At 40.1% G+C, this 20,497-nt stretch overlaps 1 long non-coding RNA gene across 1 annotated transcript in view; it reads left to right on the forward strand.

Annotated features, from left to right (window-relative positions):
- The first annotated feature begins 483 nt into the window (after positions 1-483).
- LOC145506092 (uncharacterized) overlaps positions 484-20,497 on the forward strand; it is a 227,312-nt gene continuing 207,298 nt past the window's right edge. The window contains exons 1-2 of the long non-coding RNA XR_014053540.1: positions 484-658; positions 2,142-2,240. This is a non-coding gene — a long non-coding RNA (uncharacterized LOC145506092). The remainder of the gene's footprint in view (positions 659-2,141; positions 2,241-20,497) is intronic.

Genomic DNA, 20,497 nt, shown 5'->3' on the forward strand with positions numbered 1-20,497 from the left:
GCACTTACCCCTGGGTCTCATGGAACCACCGATTCTGATTCTTCTACTGGATCGATAGTCCACTGAATTTGGAACAAAGAGGGGAGGAGAAGACAGTGGGCATATTTTCAGATTTCTCACTAATTCAGTGTCACAACTAAATATGGTGTTATTTGGCGTTATGAAATAGGCCCATTTTAGAGCCATTTAAAGTAAACCTGAACGTTGAAGCTTCAGCATTTTATGTGGGTCACCTGGATTCTCAGTGAACATGAGAAAATGAAACCAAATATATTTTAAGCAAAGATTCCTGATGGATTTTACTTTCTTAGTGTCCTCAAGCTCAACTCACGCCAGAAGGACTTGGTTTCGCCTCCATGCCCTGCCCGTTGGGCAGGAAGATGAAGGGAACAAGGGTGTTCCTTTCCCAACCCCCTCTGCAGAGTCTGGCTCCAGGGAGCCAGAGTGGGAGAGTTGCGCATGCGCCCCTGGGTCTCCTCAGACTTCCTCTTTAAGGCCTATTGTTTTAGTATGTTGGGTGCTCTTGGGCGATTCTCAGAATCTCCGTGTTCCTATCCGGGAGACAGCAGCTAGCTGATCTCTAACCTACACACTCCACCGCCCTCCGCTTGTGCAGCTAGAAGATTTAAGATGGACTCTTCCGGAATTTCGCAACAAGGTGAGCTAGATAACCCTGAGCTCTTGGGAGAACCCAGGCCGGAGAAGTGCTAAAAATTGCGAGGAGGTGAGAGGCCCGGGAGTCGCACAGGCAGGGACGCTGTCCCTCACTGGCAGTAGCCCCCGGGGTCCCCTCTCCAGCCGCCCACCTTTCCAGCCAGGGCGGCGGCAGCTGCTCTTCAAGGAGAAGGCGAGGCTTCGAGATGAACAAGGCTCTTTAGAAACACCGGGGCTGACGGTGTGATAACCACTCAAAAGCTAACAGAACAGCTGCAAAATATGGTAAAAATCACTTGAAAAGTTCATTGATTTTGCAGCAAAACTGCAAGTACTTCACTTTATAATAATTGTTCCCTCGCGCTCTCCAATGTTGTACTTGAGCCGCAAGGGCGTTGGGGTCAGGGCGGCATTCAGCGTACGGGCCTGGGAAGACAATGGCGCGGAGCTGAAGAGACACTCTCATCATGAGCTAATTTACAAACCAAAGCAAAACAGAGTCGGGTTTTGTCTAAGATTATTAGAAGATGTTAATTCTCTGCTCAAATTATTTCTCTCCCTCCTTTCACCCCGGCAAGCTCATAAGTAAAAAAGAAAGCCACATCAACCCACCCGATCTCGGCCTCCCCAATTCTTATCTCCCTAATTAAATTTTGTGACTTGGCATACATGGGTGGGTGGGTTACTTTTTTCCCTTTCTTCTCTTCTCTCCGAGGACAGTGTATTTGTTATTTAAATTTATGTGGCTTCTTGCTGTTTGCTTTGACACCCTGGTAGAATGGCTGTTAGTCCTTCTGCCCCATTTTTTCCCCCCTCTGGGTTGGGAGACACAGGAAAGAACTGGATACATGGAATGACCTCATGGTCCTTGACCCAGTGATGCCAGCAGGCTGCTCGTTCGGACTCTCTGTCCAGAGCAACAGCAGGTTCTGTCCTGCCCTGTCCTGTCTTGCTGGCCTCACTCTCCTCCCAGGCTGGCTGGATTTAAAAGTAGACAAGCAAACAAACCCCAAACTGGTCTAACTCTCAATTATCTGCATGAGTGGAGGGCTAATCCAATATTCATTTTTACTTGGCCTTGGAATGCCTTGTGTGATTTGTACAGGACCGATTTACCTGGCTGTTTCTGCTTTGCTTGGATGAATCGCCATACCATTTTCAGTATGCCCACAGACTGCTGGTGAAACCAGCATCCCAGCCACAGTCTGGGGTGGAAGGAAAATCTATTTGGGTGGGAGAATCTGACAAAGTTAACACAGATAATGTCACCCACCTGGCTGTCCTCCAACCCCTCCCTCTTGTGGCCTTTTCTTCTGGTTTATTATCTTCATCCACTCAAAGCATGAGGGTAGATTACAGTTGTTGTTGCTTAGTCGCTAAGTTGCATCCGACTCGTTGGGACCCCATGGAGCCTGCCAGGCTCCTCTGTCCATGGGATTCTCCAGGCAAGAATACTGCAGTCAGTAGGTTGCCATTTCCTTCTCTAGGGGATCTTCCTGACCCAGGGATCGAACACAGGGTCTTTACTGCTGAGCCACCAGTGAAGCCCAGACTACAGTATCCTGTCTCATTTCCACACTCTGATGGTAAGGAGAAACAATTTACAAATTGATTCATTTATTCCTTAAGTAGTTATAAAATATCTCCTACATGCCAGGTGCTATGCTTGGGGCTGGAGCTACAATTCTAAAGTCCTGTGGAGCTGATGGAGCTTACACACGTATCAGATTGTCTTATCCACTGATAGTATACATGAATGGGATCAGCATTGTGATGAGAGAGGAGCTAGGGTACAATAGGATCACCTGGTTGGGACACCTAGTGGAGACTTCTTAAGACGAGGAGAAATCTTACCTGAAATCTGAAAAGCAGGTAGGAGTTGTTCAGAAGATTGGGCATGGAGTTGGGAGTGGGTGTGTTTGAGACGAAGGGAGCTGTTTGTACTAACGGCCAGAGGAGGGACCCAGCATGGGGAGCCAGAGGACCTGGATGGGGTCCGGAGCAGCTGGAGCAGAGTTGGTGAGGCTGGAGGGGAGGTGAGGCAGGGGATGTAGCGGGTGGGGGAGAGGCCAAGAAGGCTCTCGTAGGACAGCAGGGCTTTGAATTTATTCAGACTTTCTGACTGCAGACTCTGAGGGACATTTTCATCAGCATGCTGGGCTGGCAAGGAGTCTGACACCCTTTCAAAGAGCTATTAAAAATAAAAACACAACTATATGTTTTTATTATTTCTTTTTATTGAAGTATAGTTGATTTACAATGTTGTGTTAGTTTCTGGTGTACAGCAAAGTGATTGAGTTATACAAATATATACAGTATTTTCTTTTCCATTAGAGTTTATTATAAGATACGGAATGTAATTCCTTGTGCTATATAGTAGGACCTTGTTTGTCTGTTTCATATATAGTGGTTTGTATCTGCTAATCCCAAACTCCTTATTTATCTCTCCATCAACCCCCTTTTCCCCCTGTAACTGTAGGTTTGTTTTCTATGTCTGTGAGCCTGTGTCTGTTTTGTAGATACATTCATTTGCATCATTTGTTAGATTCCACATATAAGTGATATCATATGATATTTGTCTTTCTTTGACCTGCTTCACTTAGTATGATAATTTCTAGGTCCATCTATGTTGCTACAAATGGCATTGTTTCACTCTTTCTTATGGCTGAGTGATATTCCATTGTGTGTATGTATGTATATATATCACATCTTTATCCATTCTGTGGATGGACATTTACATTGCTTCCATATCTTGGTTATTGTACTGCAGTGAACATTGGAGTGCATGTATCTTGAATTAGAAAAACTATCTGTTTAATATTTATTTTTATAGGATAAAGAGAAACTGATTTTCTGTTATTAAAAAACTGTTTTATCTCTTTTCTTGTTTTCAAAGTAAGGAGTTAATTTTTCCCCCCAAATGTAATATAACAATTGAACATATTTGGGTTATGTTTTTTTCTGTCTAAACTTACATATATTTACCTGGAAGGAGTTGATCACACATAGGCATAACTAACACAAATGTGGCTGCACAATCTTGTTTAAAATATTTTTAAAATTTCTTTTTTTTTGACTTTCATGTAGATAGAAAGTGTTCCCATTTTTCTGAGTTTTTTTTTTTCCTTCTTTTGATTTTTTTTATATGTGTCATTTTTGAATAAGACAATTTATTGCAAGCCTTCAAATTTTATTATGGTCTTTTCAAAGTCAGGTATAGTTGGTATATAATATTAAATATTATATAAATTATAAAGGTACAAATATATGAGTCACAATTAAAAAAAAATTCTGAGGGTTTTTTTTTTTGACTGTGCCACGTGACTTGTGGGATTTTAGTTCCCCAACCAGGAATTGAACTTGGGCCCCCAGCAGTGGAAGCTCCAAGTTCCTGACCACTGGACACTAGGGAATTCCTGGTTCACAATTTTAAAGGTTATGCCCCATTTATAGTTATCATAAAATATTTTCTGTATTTGCCATGTTGTACAGTGTATCCTTGTAGCTTATCTTATGCCTGCTAGTTTGTAGCTCTTACTCTCCTGCCCCTATATTGCCCCTCCCCCATCCCTTTCCCCACGGGTAGCGCTAGTTTGTTCTCTGTATCTGTTGAGTCTAAGGACCTTCAGATTTAGATCAAGTAAATCATTTGTTTGCTAATCAGTACTGTACCATCAATAAGTAAGTTTCAACATGTCAGCAGACAGAGGTGAGTGACTTTGGAAGCCTGCCATCTGGCTGGTCTCAGGTTGGTGGTATGCCCTAGCCTTTACCAAGAAAATCACTTCGTGATTATTAAGAAACACTCTGTACTGCTCAGTCAGCTCTTCTGAGGACACTATCCATTCTGGCCAGATGGGGACCAGTTTTTATTTTGTCAGTGGTGTGAAATACACAGGAACCTGAGTTAACTGGTACCACGTGTTTGATCTGCTGGAATGATCTCAGGGTATCTTATACTCTGTTGTCTCAGGGAGTTTCTAGGCCATCTGGTTCCATGAAAGGGTTCTGTCTGGCTCCAGTGGACACTAGGTTTGAGGGGAGCAGAAAAGAGACAGAAGGAGAAGTGTTGGTGACCTGGGTAAGGGATCGTGGTGGTCTCAACCAGGAAGTTCATAGGGGAGATTAAGAGGATAAATCAATTTAAGAAGCACTAAAAAGTTCAGTTGACAGAACTTTGTGATAAGATTTGAAGGGAGATATTAAGGGTAGCAGGTGGGTTTCCTGTTTGAGCAGCTTGGTGGATGGTGATGCTAGCTTTAAAGGTGGGAGACGAAAGAGGGGCATATGTAGGGAAAAGAATTCAGGCTGACATAGGGAATCTCAGCTGTCTATGGCCTCTCCTAACTGAGATGTCACATAAATAGTTGAGTGAACAGGGTCTAGCTCAGGAGCCCTAGCCATCTGAGAAATGTGAAATCTGGATATCATTAATACAGTGAAGGGAGTCCTCGAATTAGACATGATTAAGCAGAGAGAGCAAGGAGTAAGTGGAGAGGAGTCAGGACAGAATCTTGAGAAAAACCAGTTTTTAAGGAGAAATCTAAGGAATAGTAACTACAAATGATATTAGGAAAGAGCTAGTAAAGAAAAATTAATCAGTTATAAGAAGAAATCCTGAATCTTTGTCTCATTGTGTCTTGAAAAATCTTATTTATACTTATTTTATTCATTTATCTTTACTGTGAAATGCTTCAGACATTCAAAGAGGTATAGACTGCAACAACATGATAAACAACCATGAAGCGCCCCCATCCATAGTTCTGTGCACCCCTTCCTGATCCCTCTCCTCACCTTCACCTCCCCTGACCTTCATCTCAGGGGCAACCTATTGTGTAATTCCCATGTTTGCCTTTATACTTTCATGAGTATACCTCATGGTGTCATCATGCAAAAGGAAACAGCATCTTCTGTAATGATCAGGACATGATCCTCACATTTCAAAGAAACAAGCAGCCTTTAAAGAAATGACGGGTTTTCTTCTGTTTATCCAGAACTGATCACATATTGATTGCTAAGTGTACCCAGCTATCAATGCATCATCTCTCAGCTCCAGATCTAGCCTTTGCTCTGCTTTGTGGTACTGGAGCCGGAACGTTCTTTATTTGCCAACTGGCGCAATATTACCCTTGCCAGTAGAGGGCGCTGGAGGGCACTGCAGGAGGCTGGGGCCTCTCTTCCTGGTTCTGATAGGCAGCTTCTTACTCTTGCCTAAAGGCCACTAACTTGCAGGTCATTCAGTGGTGCTCCCTCTCTAGTGAGTGTGATGGGTATCTCAGTGGGTAGTTTCCCAGGGAGTCTCAAGGTGTCCTCTCCACCCATAGCAGATAGTTTTCTGCCCTCCAGCCTTGGCATGTAGCTCTCCAAGCTCTTCACCATCCAGTGGGCCGTAGCCACATTCTCCTCAACTAGCTGTACCCTCAGCCCTAGGGTGGGGTTCCTTCCACAGGCGCTGTGCCTCTAGAGCTAGAGGTAGTATAGGGGGCACTCAGTACCTCCATATCTGTTCAATATTTCTACAATCCCTTTGTTCTTCAGCGTTCTCATTACCCTTTAGTAGTTAATTTCCTGTTACTGTGAATAATTCTTCATATTAAACTTTTCTTGTTCACACTGTTGTTTAGATTGTGTGTCCTCACTGGATCCTGACAAACACTAGTAAGAAATCTGGACTGGTGGTAACAGACTTTGCACTTTTCTTAGTGGTGAGACATTGGCAAGTCATGTCTTCTTCCTGGATTTAAAATCCTTTTCGATAAAATGGGGATACTTCCATTCTTCCTATCTGCATTGTTCCAAAAATTACACTGGATAACGGACTTATGAAGGAGTGGAATTAAGAATACACATTCGATCTGAATTCAAGTAGAAGAAAGTCAAAGGGTTAGGGGAAAACAAAAGATGAAATAGAAAGTCCTAGGGAGCAAGACTCTGATCAGCACTTAGTTTCATGTCACCTGAAGTCTCCTCTCTCCGTTCTTTTTGCTTTGTGAAATAAAAAGAAGCAAAACTCTTGAGAACAGGCAGCTGGAAAAAAACCCAATTCTTTCCTTTAATAATATTAGAAGTTTAGATAGAAATGAGTTTATCTTAGCACCCTGGGAGCTGAGTGGCTTAAGGAGCTTGGTGCCAAGGAAACTTGAGAACTGAGGATAAATCAACTTTAGGGACTTTTGATTTATCTAAAATTTGAGTGAACTTATAACAATTGCACTACAGATTAGAGAGAAAGATGCTAAATTGCACTTTAGGATTTTTAAATTTAATCTTTTTGCTCTAAAACAGCTTTTTTTTTTTTTTTTTTTAGGACTTGTTATATGTGAGTTTTAATATTAGATTATATTGTTTTACCAAAAGAGGAACTCTGGGGGCTTGTTGTTTAAAATGTGTCTTTATGGCATGACACCTAGTGGCCAAATGTCTGAATTACAGGTTTAGTTGTTGGTTTTGTGGGCAAAGCAGGTAGTAGGCTATGGCTATGGTAACCATATGAGGCTTCCCTGCATGGCTGCAGGCTTCCCTCCAGAAGACGCAAGAGACTCTGGTTCAGTTCCTGAGTCGGGAAGATTCCCTGAAGAAGGAAATGGCATTCAGTTCAGTATTCTTGCCTGAAAAATCCCATGGACAGAGGAGCCTGGCATGTTATAGTCTCAGTTCAGTTCAGTCGTTCAGTCGTGTCCGACTCTTTGCGAAACCATGAAATGCAGCACATCAGGCCTCCCTGTCTATCACCAACTCCCGGAGTTTACCCAAATTCATGTCCATCAAGTCAGTGATGCCATCCAGCCATCTTATCCTCTGTCGTCCCCTTTTCCTCCTGCCCCCATTCCTTCCCAGCATCAGGGTCTTTTCTAATGAGTCAACTCTTCGTATGAGGTGGCCAAAGTATTGGAGTTTCAGCTTCAACATCAGTCCTTCCAATGAACACCCAGGACTCATTTCCTTTAGGATGGACTGGTTGGATCTCCTTGCAGTCCAAGGGACTCTAAGAGTCTTCTCCAACACCACAGTTCAAAAGCATCAATTCTTCGGTGCTCAGCTTTCTTCACAGTCCAACTCTCACATCCATACATGACTACTGGAAAAACCATAACCTTGACTAGATGGACCTTTGTTGGCAAAGCAATGTCTCTGCTTTTTAATATGCTATCTAGGTTGGTCATAACTTTCCTTCCAAGGAGTGTCTCTTAATTTCATGGCTGCAATCACCCTCTGCAGTGATTGTGGAGCCCCCCAAAATAAAGTCTGACACTGTTTCCACTGTTTCCCCATCTATTTCCCATGAAGTGATGGGACTGGATGCCATGATCTTAGTTTTCTGAATGTTGAGTTTTAAGCCAACTTTTTCACTCTCCTCTCTCACTTTCATCAAGAAGCTTTTTAGTTCCTCTTCACTTTCACCGTAAGGGTGGTGTCATCTGCATATCTGAGGTTATTGATATTTCTCCTGGCAATCTTTATTCCAGCTTGTGCTTCCTCCAGCCTAGTGTTTCTCATGATGTACTCTGCATATAAGTTAAATAAGCAGGGTGACAATATACAGCCTTGACGTACTCCTTTTCCTATTTGGAACCAGTCTGTTGTTCTATGTCCACTTCTAACTGTTGCTTCCTGACATGCATACAGATTTCTTAAGAGGCAGGTCAGGTGGTCTGATATTCCCATCTCTTTCAGCATTTTCCACAGTTTATTGTGATCCACACAGTCAAAGGCTTTGGCATAGTCAGTAAAGCAGAAATAGATATTTTTCTGTAACTCTCTTGCTTTTTCGATGATCCAGTGGATGTTGGCAGTTTGATCTCTGGTTCCTCTGCCTTTTCTAAAACCATCTTGAACATGTGGAAGTTCTCGGTTCACGTATTGCTGAAGCCTGGCTTGGAGAATTTTGAGTATTACTTTACTAGCGTGTGAGATGAGTGCAATCGTGTGGTAGTTTGAGCATTCTTTGACATTGCCTTTCTTTGGGATTGGAATGAATACTGACCTTTTCCAGTCCTGTGGCCACTGCTGAGTTTTCCATATTTGTTGGCATATTGAGTGCAGCACTTTCACAGCATCATCTTCCAGGATTTGAAATAGCTCAACTGGAATTCCATCACCTCCACTAGCTTTGTTCATAGTGATGCTTCCTAAGGCCCACTTGACTTCACATTCCAGGATGTCTGGCTCTAGGTGAGTGATCACACCATCGTGATTATCTGGGTCGTGAAGATCTTTTTTGTATAGTTCTTCTGTGTATTCTTGCCACCTCTTCTTAATATCTTCTGCTTCTGTTAGGTCCATACCATTTCTGTCCTTTATCGAGCCCATCTTTGCATGAAATGTACCCTTGGTATCTCTAATTTTCTTGAAGAGATCTCTAGTCTTTCCCATTCTATTTTCTTCCTCTATTTCTTTGCATTGATCACTGAGGAAGGCTTTCTTATCTCTCCTTGCTATTCTTTGGAAGTCTGCATTCAAATGGGTATAGCTTTCCTTTTCTACTTTGCCTTTCCTTCTCTTCTTTTCCAAGCTATTTGTAAGGCCTCCTCAGACAGCCATTTTGCTTTTTTGCATTTTTTGCATTTCTTTTCCATGGGGATGGTCTTGATCCCTGTCTCCTGTACAATGTCACTAACTTCCTTCCTTAGTTCATCAGGCACTCTGTCTATCAGATCTAGTCCCTTAAATCTATTTGTCACTTCCACTGTATAATCGTAAGGGATTTGATTTAGGTCATACCTGAATGGTCTAATGGCTTTCCCTACTTTCTTCAGTTTAAGTCTGAATTTGGCAATAAGGAGTTCATGATCTGAGCCACAGTCTGCTCCCGGTCTTGTTTTTGCTGACTGTATAGAACTTCTCCATCTTTGACTGCAAAGAATATAATCAATCTGATTTCGGTGTTGACCAAGTGATGATGCCCATGTGTAGAGTCTTATCTTGTGTTGTTGCAAGAGGGTGTTTGCTATGACCAGTGCGTTCCCTTGGCAAAACTCTGTTAGCCTTTGCCCCGCTTCATTCTGTACTCCAAGGCCAAATTTGCCTGTTACGCCAGGTGTTTCTTGACTTCCTACTTTTGCATTCCAGTCCCCTATAATGAAAAGGACATCTTTTTTGTTAGTTCTAAAAGGTCTTGTAGGTCTTCATAGAACCATTCAACTTCACCTTCTTCAGCGTTACTGGTCGGGGCATAGGCTTGGATTACCATGATATTGAATGGTTTGCCTTGGAAACGAACAGAGATCATTCTGTCATTTTTGAGAGTGCATCCAAGTACTGCATTTCGGACTCTTTTGTTGACAACGATGGCTACTCCATTTCTTCTAAGGGATTCCTGCCCACGGTAGTAGATATAATGGTCATTTGAGTTAAATTCACCCATTCCAGTCCATTTTAGTTCACTGATTCCTAGAATGTCAACGTTCACTCTTGCCATCTCCTGCTTGACCACTTCCAATGCTACAGTCTAATGGGTCGCAGAGTCAGACCCGACTGAGCGTGTAAGCACACTAAACACACACATAATGGTAACCATGTGAGAGGTTACAGGCTATAGTTAGCAACCCTTTACCTGAGATGTTTTTGAGAAAATTGTGGTTTTGTGCAGTTTTATTCTTCTCATCTAGCAGGATTTATTACTTGCACGACAAAATGTAATTTTGTTTGATACCCATTAAGAGTATTCAATGAAGTAAGTTTGTCACGTGTCCTCAGTTGTTGTTCTTTGTTTTGGTTCAGAGAGCCTGGTCTTTGTAGATAGGTATGGCAGAAGGACTCAGAGTAGGATATTCCTTCTGTTCTCCCCTTCTTGGTGCTTAATTTACTGACCTGTAAAACCAGAGGGATTGATTTGTTCAGTGACACTAGAATTTTTAAAATTGTGATTCATAGCGAAAATTACTTTAGCATCATATTATTTCTTTTTGCCTCTCTCTCTCTCTTCCTCTCTCTCTCTCTCATATGTGTATATACACACACTTCTCAAATTTCCGTGAAACAGTGCCCACTCTCCCTAAATGCAGTACATTTGGTTCTGTTCTACACCATGCCATGCCACTCCATTCCGTTCTATTCACAACAAAACTGAACAAAACCCAGTGAACTGCTATTAATAATTTGTGACAAGTGGGTCTCACCCCAAAGTCCAAAATGGACTGAACAAGATAATATCTGACAATCTTAAGTCTAGAAGACTATCTGCTACTTGATGATAAAAATCTCCTCACAGTGGGTCCCTTACAACTGCTCCCACCAGCTGCTTTAGCCCTACCAAGCATCTGCCATCAGCAAATCCATGGTCAAAGAGAACCGAGTCTGAATACAGAATAGGTGCCCCATTCCTACCAGTACATGGTATTTGGAATTAGTTTTGTGCTCAAAACTTGACATGTTATGCCCCTCCCCACCGAGATGCCTTCTTGTTGGCCTTCTGCCTTGGTCTCCTTTGCATGGGGTGCCCAGCTCCCTGTTTAGCTATGGAGGTTGGACCCTGTCTCCTGTGCCCCAGCCCCTGGCTGTATCCTCATTCATTCTGGATGAACCTTCCAAGATGCATAATGATACCACCTGCTTGGCAAGTGGATGTTTTTGATTCTGATGTCTGTCCTGAATGAATCTTCATTCATCACTTTTCTTTGGGTATTCCAAATCCTACTGCTGGCCTCCCTAATTAGAATCATGGCCTTCCCTCCCCTGTCTGCTAGATGAAGATTCCAGTAAGTCTCATGGTCCAGCCTGGTGGATCGCAGAGTGCTAACCCTATACATTTTTGTGACTTACAGATAAAGAGTGGGCCGTGGGTAATTGAACTTAAATTTGCCTATTTAAAATTTCTGTGGGCTTCTTTGGTGGCTCAGATGGTAAAGTATCTGCCTGCAATGCAGGAGACCTGGGTTTGATCCCTGGACCTAGAAGATCCCCTGGAGTAGAGCATGGCAACCCACTCCAGTATTCTTTTCTGGAGAATCCCCATGGACAGAGGAGCCTGGAGGGGTCCCAAAGAGCTGGACACAACTGAGTGACTTGCTATTCTATTATCACTTTAATATACCATATAATTCACCTTAAAAGTTCATGAAATATTTCCATTTTAAAAATACCCCCCCTTTGTAACATTAAAATGCATTTCCCCTTCTCTGCTTACCCCTTGTCTCACCAGTTACTTGCTTTATAAAACCATACTTTGTAGATAGTTTCTTTCGGTGGGTGTGAATCTCTTTAGCTCAAAAAAAGTTTATCGATATATTTTGGGAGTCGTGTATTTCCTCTCTAGCTCCTCTAGGGAGAGAAAAAGTTTCAAAGCACCCTAAGGAGAATTTAGGGTAGAGCTCAGGGAGGACTTCCTCGCAGAAGGAGGTTGTGGAATGTTTCCTTTAAAATAATAGTAATAATTAAAAAAGGCGGGTGGGATGGGCAGGTGGTCCTGGTCTGGGAGGCCTGAGGGAGATTTGAATGACTTCTCAAGGTTTGATCCGGCTCGAAGATTCTTTGATGTGATTGCCTGTCCCTTCTGGCTGTCTGTTTTTGATCCAAGGCTTTGCCTGCTGGAGCCCTGAGCTCTGAGTGAGAAACTCCCAGCTCGATACCACCCTCGGCAACCCAGGGCCTTGCACCAGCTGGCTGACCTGCGTGTGCTCCCTAGAAATTCCAGACCAGACTAATAGGCTTCTCTGATTTGCTCTGACTGTTGGGTTCCAGGGAAGGCCCATGGCGTGTGCAGCTGATGAGACCCTTCCAGGGACCTGCTGCCTCTATGAGTTAACTCATTAGAGGGGCTTCCCGGGCATCCTCTTACACTAAGAAGAGCCTGCCTTTCACCTCGTCGTGTTTTGCATTTCACTGGTTATGCATGGTTGGCCGGATAACTCATTTCTGCAACCAATCAGCTTGTCAGAGTCCAGCCTAATTACCGGGTCCTCAGGTATGACTCAGGTTAAGTAGGAGTCACATTAATCCCTCGTTGAATACCAAGTTAACGCCAAGTGGAGTCCTCTAGATATATTACTAAATGATTTGGGGAATAGGATGGTTTTAATTTAATATCTGTATATCCACTGCAAGGAACAATTATATCAAGAACTTCTTTGCAGGGTTTATATATGTTTTAATGCCATCCAGTCCTGGATAGGCTGAGACCATGTGGATCCCCACATTCATAAACACGAAAATGCTTATAAGATTCTTGGATTTCTTCTTTTTTCCAGTGTTAATAGCAGCTTTGTTCTTAATTGATTCTTGTCTTTCTTCTGAACCACATTCCTGTTTTGTGACTTTTCACCTTTTGTGAACAGTTAGCTCTTACTTGATGAGACATTTTTATAACAGTAAGTGTGCTTCCCGAAACCATTTTACAAATTGCTTTTCTTTGTGTGTGTATTACATAGAATATATATTGTATTATATATATTCTATGTAGAGAACTTATTCTTGATATATTATATATTATTATTGATATTGATATTATTAATATTGATATTATATATCACATATAAAAATTATTATATACATAAATATATGTAATCTATGAATATATATTTATATATTATATGTATTTATATTATATATTATATTTAACATAATATATAATATATAATATAATATATAAATATAATATATTATATATTAAATAATATATAATAAATATATTATATAATATATAATATAATTATTATATCATTTATATATTATATTACATTATATCAATTATATAATATAATTATATTATATATATTATATATTATAATATATACAATATAATATATAAAATTATATATTATGTTATGTTATTAATATATTATATATTGTACATAATATGATAACATATATTATATATTGTATATAATAATATGATAACATATATTATATATTATATATAGTTAATATTATATTAATTATATAATTAATATAATATAATTATATTATAGTTTATATAATATATTAATATGTATTAATATATAATATATTATGATATTAATGTAATATTGGTATAAATATAACATTAATATATATTAGTATAATATATAATATATAATATAAATAAACAGAATATATATAATATATAACATAATATATAATATATATATTGTATATTGATTGTATAATATAGTGTATATATTATATTTTGTATATATATAGTATATACCATATATATACATATATCTTGTATATATAATATATATAACAGAATATATATGTAATATATATAACATATATATTATATATATTGTATAAGATTATTATATTATAATATATATTATATATATTGTATATGATATATAATATAATAATAATATAATATAGTATTATAATTATATATTATATAATATTATATATAATATATTAATATATAATATAGTATTATAATTATATATTATATATTAATATATATTAATTATAGATATATTCATCAATATATAATATATAATATATTAATATATTAATTATATATATTAATTGATATATAATATATACTATATCTATAATGTAATTAATATATCTTGATATATTAATTATATATTATATATATAATATATATAATTATAATATATATTATATATATTCTATGTAGAGAACTTATTCCTGATACAGAATTGGGCCACCACTAAATTAAACTTTTAAATTCATTCCAAACTTTTTCACTATAAGGTTCATCACTTTCCTTTTAAAGTTTAGTTATTTTTAAATTCCTGAGCAATGCATGAGTTTATTGTTGTTGAATATTCACAGTAGAGAGAAGGCTGAAGTTTCCCTGGATTAACCGTGCCAAGTCCAGTCTTCTGTGTAGAGGTGGCCACTTTTTTAAAACTTGGAGTGCATCTCTTCAGCCCCTGTCCAGGGCATTGTTGGAAGGGCACTCTGGAGCCATTTGCTTGGGTTTGAATTCCTGTCCTGTCACTTACCAGCTGAGTGATTGGGGGAAGTTAGTGAACTGTATGCCTCAGTTTCTTTCCCTGCAAAAATGGGGACAGTAATAGAGCCTATTTCATAGGGGTTTTGTAGGATTAAAAAAATTAATTTCTGTAAAGCACTTGTAACAATATCTGGCATATGGTAATTGCTCAAAGTATTACATATACGTATACCTACATGCTCTGGAAAATTTCAATGTTTAATACTTGGTACCATACCTATATATATTTCTATTACTTCCTTTTTAAAAAGTCCATGTTAGCACAAGTAACTATAACTCCACTCTTTTTAAACTGTTTCATAGTGTTTCATTGTATGTACATAATTTATTTATTTATTTGTTTATTTATTTAGTCATCCCCTATTGGTGGGTATTCATATCTCAGTTTGCTGCTGTTGGCTAACAAAGCTGTAGTGAATGCCTTTATACATGCTTCCTTTTGCATGTGGATATTACTGTGTTTCTTTAGGGCAGATATTGAGACGTGGAATTACCAGGCTATGGGTATACCTGGTGGTGGTGGTGATGATATGTGTGTGTGTGCTTGCTGTTTTGGACATTGTTAATATTCTTGATTTATTTTTGCCTTTTGTAATCATCCACACAGTACCTTCTCTGGGGTTGTTGATTCCTTCTCATACTTCTGCTCTGTTGAGATCGTCTTTAGTCTGAGAACTTCCTTTAGATGTAATCCAGAAATGCTGATGATGAATTTGTTGTTTTTGTTTTGTTTTGCAGGTTTGGCTTATTTGAGAACATTTCTTTTTGCCTTCATTTTTCTTAATTAAATTTTTAATTTTGAGATCTCTGGAGATTCACATGCAGTTGTAAGAAGTAAGGCAGAGGGCTCCTGTGTACCCTTGACTGGATGGTAAAGTTCTGTAAGGCGTTGGTACTGAAAGCCTGAGATTCTCACCAGCCTCTATGCACTTTGGCTGGACCGGTCCCTTGACCGCTCCCCAACAGTGGCTGACTTCTAAAATCTCTGCACAGCACTTCACCTCTCAGTGGGTCTTCTCTGTGAGGTCTTTTAAGGTCTAACCCTCAGGAGTTGGCCAAAAGCTTGAGATGAATTCTCTGCAGATTTTGGGATCCAGCTCCCTCTTCTCTGAAACTCTGCCCCCTAGACTTCAATCACTGGGGCAACCATTAATCCTATCTTCTTTTCCCTCCTCTATCCAGAGAACTTGAAAAAAATGAAGTCGGAGAAGTAACAGTAGGCTGGATTGTTGTTGGTCCTTGTGAGCTATTTAAGCCACTGTAGGCCACTATAATCATCGATATCACAGATAAGCAACATTATAGATGGGCATTCATTTTGGATATGGGTGTTCATCTATTGAGATAATTATATTGATTTTTCCTTTAATATAGTAATGCAGTGATTAACAAGAATAGTTATTTAAGCTTGCTGCTGCTGCTGCTGCTGCTGCTAAGTTGCTTCAGTCGTGTCCGACTCTGTGTGACCCCATGGACTGCAGCCTACCAGGCTTCTCCGTCCATGGGATTCTCCAGGCAAGAACACTGGAGTGGGTTGCCATTTCCTTCTCCAATGCATGCATGTGAAAGTGAAGTCGCTCAGTCGAGTCCGACTCTTCGCGACCCCATGGACTGCAGCCTACCAGGCTCCTCCGTCCATGGGATTCTCCAGGCAGGGGTACTGGAGTCGGGTGCCATTGCCTTCTCCGATTTAAGCTTGAGCCATCCTTATATCTATAGGATAAAATTATCTTGATTATGATTCATCATTATTTTTAATATACTGCTATTAAATTGCTGGGGAAGCCCAGGTGGTACAGTGGTAAAGAATCTACCTGCCAGTACAGGAGATACAAGAGACACGGGTTCAATCCCTGGGTAGGAAATGGCAGCCCACTCCAGTATTCCTGCCTTGAAAATCCCATGGACAGAAGAGCCTGGAAGGCTGTAGTCCATGAGGTCACAAAAGAGTCAGACACAACTGAGTGACTGAGCACAATAAATTGCTAATGTTTTATTTGGGACTTTTGCATTTCTCTTCACAGGTGATACAGGCTTGTACCTGTCCATTTTTAATATCAGAGTTATGCTCATTTCATAAAATGAATATAGTAACTTTCCATCTTTTCTCATGCTATGTAACATTTGATATAAACTGGTTATTTTCTGTTCTTTGAATATTTGGTAGAATCTTTAAAAAGACTATTTGTCCACTGATGCTTGTATTTCTTGACTGTCATAATTCATACTTTCCTATGAAATCATTATTTTTTAATCTAGGTTTCAGACTTCTTGCCATAGCATTACACATAGTATTCTCTTGAGATGAAAAAATGATAGCTGTAGTTAAATCCTTATTTCCATTCATTTGGAGCTTTCTTTCTTTATCAGATCAGCCAGTTTATTTATTTTTCAAAGACCTAGCTTTTAGTTTCATTGATCAGTGCTTTTTTAAAAGAAAATAATATCTTTAATTTCTTGGTTAATCTTCATTGAATTTTTTCTGGTTTGCCTGGCTTACTTATTTTCACTTTTCTAGATTTTTCATTAGTTCAATTATCAACAATTTTATTTTCTATCAAATGTATCAAGGCCATAAATTTTCTTAAGATTCATTTAGGGTAAATGTTCTTGTGTTTGGTATGTTGTATTCCTTTTGTTGTTCATTTCTAAATAGTATGTTATTTGCACATCTGTGAGTGCTGCGTGCTAAGTCACTTCAGTTGTGTCCAACTCTGTGTAACCCTATGGACCATAGCCCGCCAGGCTCCTCTCTCCGAGGGATTCTCCAGGCAACAAGACTGGAGTGGGTTGCCATGCCCTCCTTCAGGGGATCTTCCCAACATAGGGATTGAACCTGAGACTTTTTTGTCTCCTGCCCTGGCAGGTGGGTTCTTTACCACTAGCGCCACCTACTACATTTTTAATCCAATTTTTTTTTTTTTTCAGACTTATGTTCACATTTCTGGCTGGTTATTTTTGGAGTGGAGGTGTGTTATAGAGGATGCTGTGATGTGTCACCTAGTTCTATTTTTAGGGCCAAGACACTCATTCTCCCTGGTGCGGGGAGTGTTGGCTGCTGGTGGGTCACAGCTGAGTCCTTCTGTAGTCATTGCCTTCAGCCAATGGAGCTGCTTCCCCAGAGTCACACCCCTTCTTAGGCTCCCAAGGCAGCTCACATCCAGTGACTGGTTGATGACGGGTCCAAAGGCCTGAACTTCTTGCCTCAATCTGGTACCACTTTGAGGGGCGGTCCCAGATCTAGAATTCTCTGTAAGATTGACTGAGACCTCCCTTACAGCTGCAGTGTTGTCAGCTTCACCCTCTGCCCAGGCCTCCTGTGTCAGCGTCTCACAGGTTTTGCTCCCAAGAGAGCTTCCCCTGCACAGAAATTCCCATCTCAGATCCTGTTTCCTGGGGAATCTGATCTCTGACAGGGCTTTTGGTGGTTATTTCTACTATCACATGTAGGAGAGTTTCTATGCCTAGAAGTAGATCCACTAGGTTAAAGGGAGTATGCATTGTCAGCTTTATCAGGTATTCTAACTAGATCTTGGAAGTGGCTGTGCACATCTGCCCTCCCATCAGTAGCATCCTTCGCATCCTTGCTGACACTTTTATTATTATCCCTTTATCATAACTTCATAGGTCACTGTATTTGTATCATTATCTCTCATAGATAGGTTGTAGGTAGCTTTAAAAACTGAATCAGCAAGTCTCCAGCTTTTAATCAATGAATTCTAGATGTTCACTTCCTTTATTAATATCATTTTTATTAAAAAGATATAGTTGATTGACTTAGTTCAAAACATAGGACCAAGGGGTCAGAAAATAGGTATCCTAATCCCTATTTTGCCCAGGTTCAGCTCTGTAACTTAGAGTCAGTCATATATTCCTCTCTGAATCTCATTTTCTCATCTGTTAACTGTGGAAGTTGGACTAAAGAATCTCCTAGTTCCCATCTACTCTGACAGCAAATGATTCCCAGGATTCAATCCCTACCCCTTCTTCCACCACCATCCTCACCCTTACTGCCTACACTGAAGTCATCCCTAGCGACCATCCTTTCTCTTCTTAGAGGAGAAAGAAAGCTTTTGCTTTTATAGGGATTTGGGGGTCAGCCTTAGGGTAGGACAATGTCCAGAAGTTGGAAGGGGGAAAACCAGGATGGATTTCTTCATTCTCTTTGCTATTTCACTCCCTTGCCCTCAACCTCCACTTGACTCAAATTCTAACTAATTGTTTACTGGCCTAGAGACAGTATCCATTAATTCTTATGTAATCATTTCTATTTAGTTCTTTGAGACATCTCACAAAATGAGAAACAAAGATCTGGTTCTTTGAAAGTTCTTAGATGGATCAGTATTTATTGAAAAACAGATTTATTGATGCTATTTTGGCAGCTCTGGGAGTAAAAATGAGAGTCTGATGCTCTGAATGAGAGTCTGACTCTCTCCTCGAAGTACACAGTCTGCTGGTAAGACCTGGCACACCAGGAGCATGCTCCAGACAGACAGCTCTAGGTATGGCCAAGAGTGAAGCCCTGGGGTTGCCAAAGGAGCCCTTACTGAGGAGATGGAGTTCACGGTGGCACCAGAAGGGTGGGAAGGAAAAGGAGCAGACGAGCCAATGTTATCTATTCTTATTCTGTTTGTACACGTTTCCTGTGTCTTCCTGTGGTGAAATGAATAGATGCTAAAATCACAGTCAGCTCTTCGTGATCTTCTAAGCCTTGGAATCTGCTCCAGGTAAGGCCTGGCATCATCACCCTCATGTTTCTTTATCGTCAGCAATACTGTTTTTCTGGTTCAAAGTCTTAGTATCCTTTCTCCTGAGATTTTGGGGAAGAGGTAAGAATGTAAGAGAGGACTGCTGAAAGGGCTGTGGTTTTCTCTGACAGGCAGGTCATTCGTTTCATATGAAAAGATGCCCAGTCTGCTGAGAAAATAACCACATGTCCTGTCTATAGACTGGAAGAAATCAGCCCACAAATGTAGTAGAAAGCTGGCCCAAGAGCCTTAAGGAAATGAGTCAAAATCTATCTTTTTCTATCTTCTTTTTACCAATCTTGTTTAGACCTTTGCTTTTACTTTTGTGTGTGTGAAATTCCGTATTGGCAGCAGAATTGATTGCCTCCGGGCAGTTGTCTGTGTGTCTAGAGCCTACTGATGAAGGGGCAGGAGAAGGAAGTGGAGATACTGGGAACTGATGAAGGAACATATGGGAGGAATCAATACAGATTATACCAACTGAATTGGAATTCCAGTGACCAAACAATGTTTTAAACAAAATGGCTGGTCACTTTTCATCTCTGATGGAAATGTCATCCAATAGTTCCCCTTCTGGGAATAACGCCACAAACAATTATAGAAAATTGACTTTATACCTGAATTCCCAAATGAGAGGGAAAAGTTCCAGGCACCTGATTTCTCAGATGAACACAAAAATACTCACATGAAATGATCTGGAACAATGTATTGGTAAATTGTGATCTTTGATGCAACAGCAACATGTGCACATGTAGATGGAACTCAAGTGGAACGACCGGTCTGGATGGGGTTTATCAGAAAGGCTTGCTAAAAGTGGATTTTACACTTTCTAAGGTCTGTGAAGTCATAGATTGAGGTTGAAGATGGGTTAAATTCTGGGTGGTGAGGTCTGCCCCCTTCTGTGGTGGTTTCAGACCACAGAGATCTCAGCTGGTCTTCTTCCCTTCTTCATCTCCCGGTACCCTCTGCTCCCAGCCTGTAGGTTGCAGGAGGGGAGAATGTATTCCAGGTTATTCTTCTCTGGAGCCTGGCTCCAGGTGAGTTGGTGAACAAAGCCCCTCGGTGCCCTCTTTAGCATGCAGTTCTCTAAAGGTTTCTATTTCATGCCCTGCATTAACATATCAGTGCTACCAAAATGCATACATATTCACTAAATTGCTTTCAGTTGGAAGAGCTAACGTGCCTTTGTAATGCCATTAAATGT

The sequence above is a fragment of the Giraffa tippelskirchi genome, chromosome 5, assembly GCF_054371585.1.
Source record: "Giraffa tippelskirchi isolate mGirTip1 chromosome 5, T2T-mGirTip1v1.2.pri, whole genome shotgun sequence".
NCBI classification, from domain to species: Eukaryota; Metazoa; Chordata; class Mammalia; order Artiodactyla; family Giraffidae; genus Giraffa; species Giraffa tippelskirchi.